Genomic DNA, 6117 nt, shown 5'->3' with positions numbered 1-6117 from the left:
TTTCTGCCATTTATTTGATTTGTATATTAGCCTTTATATATATATATATATATATATATATATATATTTGAAAAGGGAAGCAATAATGAAAAAAAGGCTGAGAAACATGCCCCTGAAAAAAGTCCTCAGGGATTTAAGATGTGTTGGTCAGGACTCTGATACATCAAAAATGTACTTTTTTTTTTTTGAGTTTTAAAAGTCTGTATTTAAAGTTTATCTTCTCCTTTTATTTCTAATCTTCCACAGGACACATTTTGCAATGTTCAATGTAGTATATTAAACTCAGTCTGTGTCTGACTTTTCTTGTGACAAAGGCATATCTTAACAATTGAGTCTCCTTTGAGGTCAGACTGTTCTGTGTGGCAGTCTGACAACAAGGGGTCACTGGAGGCAGTGGAAGGGGAGTCACTGGGCACCAGAAAGGCATACATTTCAAACCCAGATTTAACTTTGCAATTGGGGCAAGTCATTGAAAACCTCCACTCCTAATTTTATCATCCATAAAATAAGGGTACTGAGGCTTCTCCTTGTAGGGTTGATCAAGGATTTGAGATAAGGGATGTCAGGTGGCTGGCACTCTCTGTGTCTGAGCTAAGTGTTAAGGCCAAGTAAACAACTGGGTAGAAGGGAACAAGACGCCCAGTGGACCTATTTTCCCAAACTTCACAAACATCCTGTTTGAGTTCCTGCTGCTGCTGTTAAAAAAAAAATAAGAAAGAAAAATTCTTGCACACATAGTCCCTGCCCAGTTTAAATAAACTTATCAGTAGTTTTCAGAGTAAGAGTTGGGCTTTGCATCAATGAAGAGACAGACAGCAGGACCGTCAGTGATACTGGCAGGGAGCAGCATTCTTTTCTGCTACATAAAAACCATGATTTATTCCTTTAATGAAGAAGTCAGGGGGTGTGCAGGCACAACAGCTGTGGTTTTACGAAGGGGAAATGAGCCAGAATTCCTTGTGGTGGGGCTGTTGTCACAAGGGGTCAGATCTGGATTATTGGTGAGGCTGGCATCATCCCACAGTGACACAAACATGACCGGACATCAAATAGCATGAAACAACTCGCAGTTGTTTTAGATGAGAGAAGCCCAAGCAATGCCACACCAGACCAGCTCTGTGTAAGTAAGGGCTTCAGCGTCTTTGATCTGAGGTTGAGTGAAGTGTCTGGAGTGGGAACAGAAGAAGGAACACAGTTATCTTGAAGCTCTTGCTGGTTGCTGGTTGACCACTGGGCAGATGTGAGCAGTTTGGCTGTCACCAAGAATCAAGGGCTTTCCCCCACCATGTTATAAATAGGGGTGGGTAAATATTTTGGATTCATCAGCCTCCAAGTATTTTTCAGACGTTTTGGGTTCAACCAAACAGAATACATCGTGCTGAGCACATTCTCCCTTGATTTTTTTTTTTTTTAGGGACTGTGTGTGATTTATGGGAAATGAAATCCATATGTTTCTGCTTCATTTACACTTAAATCATCAAAAGGTTGTGTTGTAAGAGCTATTTAATGTCCAAGATGCCTTTGGAATTTGATTTCAAAAAAAAAAATAAGCCACTTAAAAGTGTTGGTCCTATTAAAAGGCAGAGAAAAAGGGAGGGAGGTGGAGAGAGAGAGAGAGAGAGAGGAGAGAGAGAGAGACCAGTTAGAGACAGAGAGGGGCAGGCACCCAGGAAGGCCTGTTTTGCCAGGATGAAATAAATTTGAACAGCAGGGTGTTCAATTTAAGATGAAACTACAAACCCATGAATTTCAAATGAGCCCAAAATTACAGAGAAAACAAAGGCTCCCCTGCAGCCAGTTTCAGAAGCAGCTCCTGTGACTGGAGGAAGGCAGCTGGCAGCCTGCAACCCCACCAGCCTGCAAAGACGCCTTTACTACCCAGCCAGCACACGTGCCCACTGCTCCAGGGGCTGTTTCCCAGGCATCCCAGAGCAGTCCAGATGAAGAACTCTTTGACCTATTTTAGCCTGGAAATACCTGCCCTCTCCATGTTTTCCCGGGGTTGTCCTCTTCTAGGCCAGCAGTTCCTATCTGTTCTGCCATCTGACCCAAATAGCCAGCCGCTGGCCTGGATACTGTGTGTGCATTTGGGATAGTGTTTATTTATTAGGCAATTTGTTTAGAGAAGTATCTCTTTTAGCTCACAATCGGGCTGAGAAAGCATACTGTATAAAGTAAGAAATATATTGCCAGGGACCCACAAGTTGGTAAAAAGCCAAATATAAAACTAAGTTTTCTTGCCCCCTCTCAACAGATAGTCACTCTTACAGCAGCAATTAGGTCATTGTAGACATACCTCAGCATTTATATATGGCATATTATGAAAGGTTTCAGAAGAGGGATTCAAACTGGAACTATTTTATGTGATAGTATAATTGAGGTATCTGTAAAGCTCTGTAGAGGATATATCTATCCATAGTTTGAGCAGTATAGTGTGTCAAGCTGTGGAACTTCATTATCCAACAGGGACTTTAGAGTGTGGTCTGAAATCACTTCAACAGCTAACAGTCCTGTGAATCACCTGTATCCCAATTCATTTATCTGGGGATGAGGTACAGTTTTGGAATCCTCAAGATTAGGGTTCTTCCCCTCCCCAATTCCTAACTCTAAGAAACATTCAATAAGATGTTTTAATATCATCATCCATCAATTACTACTGTTAACATTTTGGTGAATGTTCTTTGAGTTAAGATCACACACACAGACTTGAGCACACGTGCGCACACGCGCGCGCACACACACACACACACACACACACACACAGAGAGAGAGAGAGAGAGAGAGAGAGAATTTAATGATATCATACTGTTTATTCTGTTTTGTAGCTTCTCTTTTTAGAAATATACAGTATTGTGGACTTTTTGCCATGGAAATAGACTGTTTTTTACTTTATGAGCTTTAATGCTTACAGAGTATTTCATTCACCACAATTAGTGTAATGTCTCAGAGTATTTTTAAATATGAGGTTCAAAAAATTAAAAGTTGACCTTATTTTTAAAAAATGTTTGCTCTCTTAGGGCACATTAGAAAATAAACTAACCATAGCTTCTACATCTTTTATTTTCTTACACTTTAGACCAAAGCACAGACATCCATTGAGAGTCATGGAGAATATCCATCTCCCTCTTTTAGAAGAGGCCCAGCTCTCCTAAATAGATGATCTTTTCTGAAGACTCTAGAAAAGATCAATAAGACATTTAGTATTTTTTTGCTTCTTTTTCTTCCTTAGAAAAGAAAAAAGTTGTTTCCACGCCAAGACGATCCTTGTGACTTCAATTCACCAGACTCTCTTTGTTCGATGCTCATTCCATTGGTGAAGTTCATGGAGTCCACTTCAAAGAAAGCTGAGGCCATTTGCTCTCTATTTCTGAGTTTCTTCACCTCTTGTTTTGGATTTTTCCAATCTGTTACTAGAGAACTCAGTCCTGTCCCTTTTGTTGACAGGTTGCCAGGATACATCCAGGCGACAAAGGCTAGGGTTCCTGTTCCTGCAGCCTCGCATACTACAGGGACTCCTGCAAGAGGGCATGTGAACCCGGGAGCTCTCAGCTATTTTGCTCCTCTTTCCACCAGCAGCCCACCATAACAGCCAAAACAGAAAGACAAAGAACAAATGTTACAAGGCGAGGCTCTCAGAAGGTATGCTCTTTCTCTATTGTCTAGTCAGGCTCAAATCTTACCTTTGAACTAATAAGGGATACTTATTTTAGATAATCTTGATCTTTTCCACTTCTTTCTCACCAGTATATTGTAAAAAAAATCTTCAAGTACTACCAAACAAAATAGCAAATATTTTATTTCATTGCATGATGGCTGGCAATATGGATTAAATGTTCTACTAGCTAAAAGAATCAAATTTCTTTTGAAGGGATGATTTTTAAAATATTTTTTCAAAGAAAAGTAGATAAAATATGTTTTGAATATTAATCCAAGACTATATGTTTATTAGCCAAATTATTGTTGAAAGAAAAGGGTGATAAAATCTATAGATACTCAATTGACATGGTGGATTTTTTTTAATTAATTGAAATAAAATTTACATGGTTTGAAATTGAACTGATCTTAGGAACTTAAATTCAAGTTCCTAATATCAATGAGTTTGATAAATATATACACTGTGTAACCTACCACTTTAATCAAGATATAAGACATTTCTATTACCCAGAAAGTTTCATCACATCCCTTCCAGTCAATCTTCCCTCCATAGCAACCACTGTTCCTATTTCTATCACTAGAGAATAATTTGGATAATTTGGCTGTTCATGAACTTTTGTAAATAGCATAATACAGTATATATTCTCCAACCCCTCTTTGTTTATAATTTTCCATGTTGCTGTGTACATCACTAATTCAATTCTTTTTAGAGATGAGTATTATCGCATTACAGGATTTTCCCACATTTGTTTATCTATTCTATTGATTGGTATTTGGTTTATTTCCAGTTTGGGTCTCCTATAAGTAAAGTTGCTATAAATATTCTTGCAGAAATCTTTTGGTGGACATATGTTTTCATTTATCTTGGGTTTAGACCTTGGATTAAAATTGATGGATGACAAGGCAGGTGTATGTTTAACTTTATAATGGGTATGAAATTATATGTCACTATAGTTTCATTTGTATTTCCCTGGTGACTAATGAAGTTGAGCATTTTTACATGAGCCATTGGAGATTTGTCTGTCTCTTTTTTTAAGTTTCTGTTCACATTTTAGACTATTTATATTTTCTCTTTTTTATATCATCTTTACTGATGTATAATTCACATACAATAAAATGCATCCATTTTAAGTACACAATTTGATGAGTTTTGACAAATGATTACATTTATGTAACCACCAATAATATCAGTATAAGAACATGTCCAATAACCTGTGTAGTCCATTCCTCACTCACTCATCTACCAACAAGCAATCATGGATCTTTCTGTGATTCACCTTTTTAGCTCTGCTTGTTTTATTGGTTTCATATGTGAAATAATTCAGTATATACTCTTTTGTATCTGATTTCTTTAATTCAGCATAATATTTTTGAGAAGGGTCCATGTCCTTGTGTGTATCAGTAGTTTGTTCATTTTTATTGTGGAGTAATATTCTATTGCATGAATATGTCATCACTTGTTTATTCCTTTACCTGTTGATGTATACTTATGTTGTTTTCAGTTTTCCACTAAGAGTAAAAGCTAATATAAACATTTATATATGTCTTTTTGTGAACTTATATTTTCACTTTTCTCACTTAATTTTTTAGGGATAGAATACCTATGTTATCAGGCAGGTGTAGATTTAACTTTTGAGAAACTGACAAGCATTTCTCCAGAGTGGTTGTAATATTTCATACTCCCACCAGGCATGTAAGGGAGTCCCAGTTTTTCCACATCCTCACTAATACTTGGGATTAGCAATCTTTTTAATTTTAGCCATTCTAGTGTATGTATAGTGGTATATCTGTGGTTTTAATTTGCATTTTTCTAATGACTAACAACTAATGATATTGTTTTAATTCATGAGTTTATTGACTATTCATACACTTTCTATTGTGAGTAATCTATTCAGAGCTTTTGCCCATTAAAAATAAACTAGGTTGCTTGATATATGACTATCTACACTAATAAAAGAGAAACATGGTAATTAGCGTACGACCGCTACCCTTTTCATTGGCTAATCAGTGAGTATATGCAAATTAACTGACAACCAAGATGGCGGCTAATTTGCATATGTCGGCTCCAAGCCACAGACTGAGGCTTTAGGCCTGGGTCAGGGAGGAGCCAGCCAGCGATCTTCCGCGGCATCGTTAGCGTACGACCGCTTCCCTTTTCATTGGCTAATCAGTGAGTATATGCAAATTAGCTGACAACCAAGATGGCGGCTAATTTGCATATGTCGGCTCCAAGCCACAGACTGAGACTTTAGGCCTGGGTAAGGGAGGAGCCAGCCAGCGAGATCATTGAGCCAGTGATGGTTGATGGCGGCGATGGCGGGGGGAACCGGAGTGGAGCCAGCCAGCGATCATAGATGGCGGCCGCGGCGGGGAGCTGGGGGTGCCCTGGGCCGGGGAGGAGCCAGCCAGCAATCTTCCGCAGTGGCCTGAGGCTTTAGGCTTAGGCCCGGGAGGAGCCAGCCA

At 38.6% G+C, this 6117-nt stretch overlaps 1 protein-coding gene across 1 annotated transcript in view; it reads left to right on the top strand.

The window, feature by feature from the left end:
- ZNF474 (zinc finger protein 474) overlaps positions 1 to 6117 on the top strand; it is a 64096-nt gene that overhangs the window by 4487 nt on the left and 53492 nt on the right. Inside the window, exon 2 of the mRNA XM_005857126.2 lies at positions 3445 to 3639. The gene's annotated coding sequence lies outside the window, so the exon portion shown is untranslated. The remainder of the gene's footprint in view (positions 1 to 3444; positions 3640 to 6117) is intronic.

This window comes from Myotis brandtii, unplaced genomic scaffold (assembly GCF_000412655.1).
Source record: "Myotis brandtii unplaced genomic scaffold, ASM41265v1 scaffold1076, whole genome shotgun sequence".
In the NCBI taxonomy this organism is placed as follows: domain Eukaryota; kingdom Metazoa; phylum Chordata; class Mammalia; order Chiroptera; family Vespertilionidae; genus Myotis; species Myotis brandtii.
Note: the sequence above shows the minus strand (reverse complement) of the source record. Positions and strands in the feature narration are given on the sequence as shown.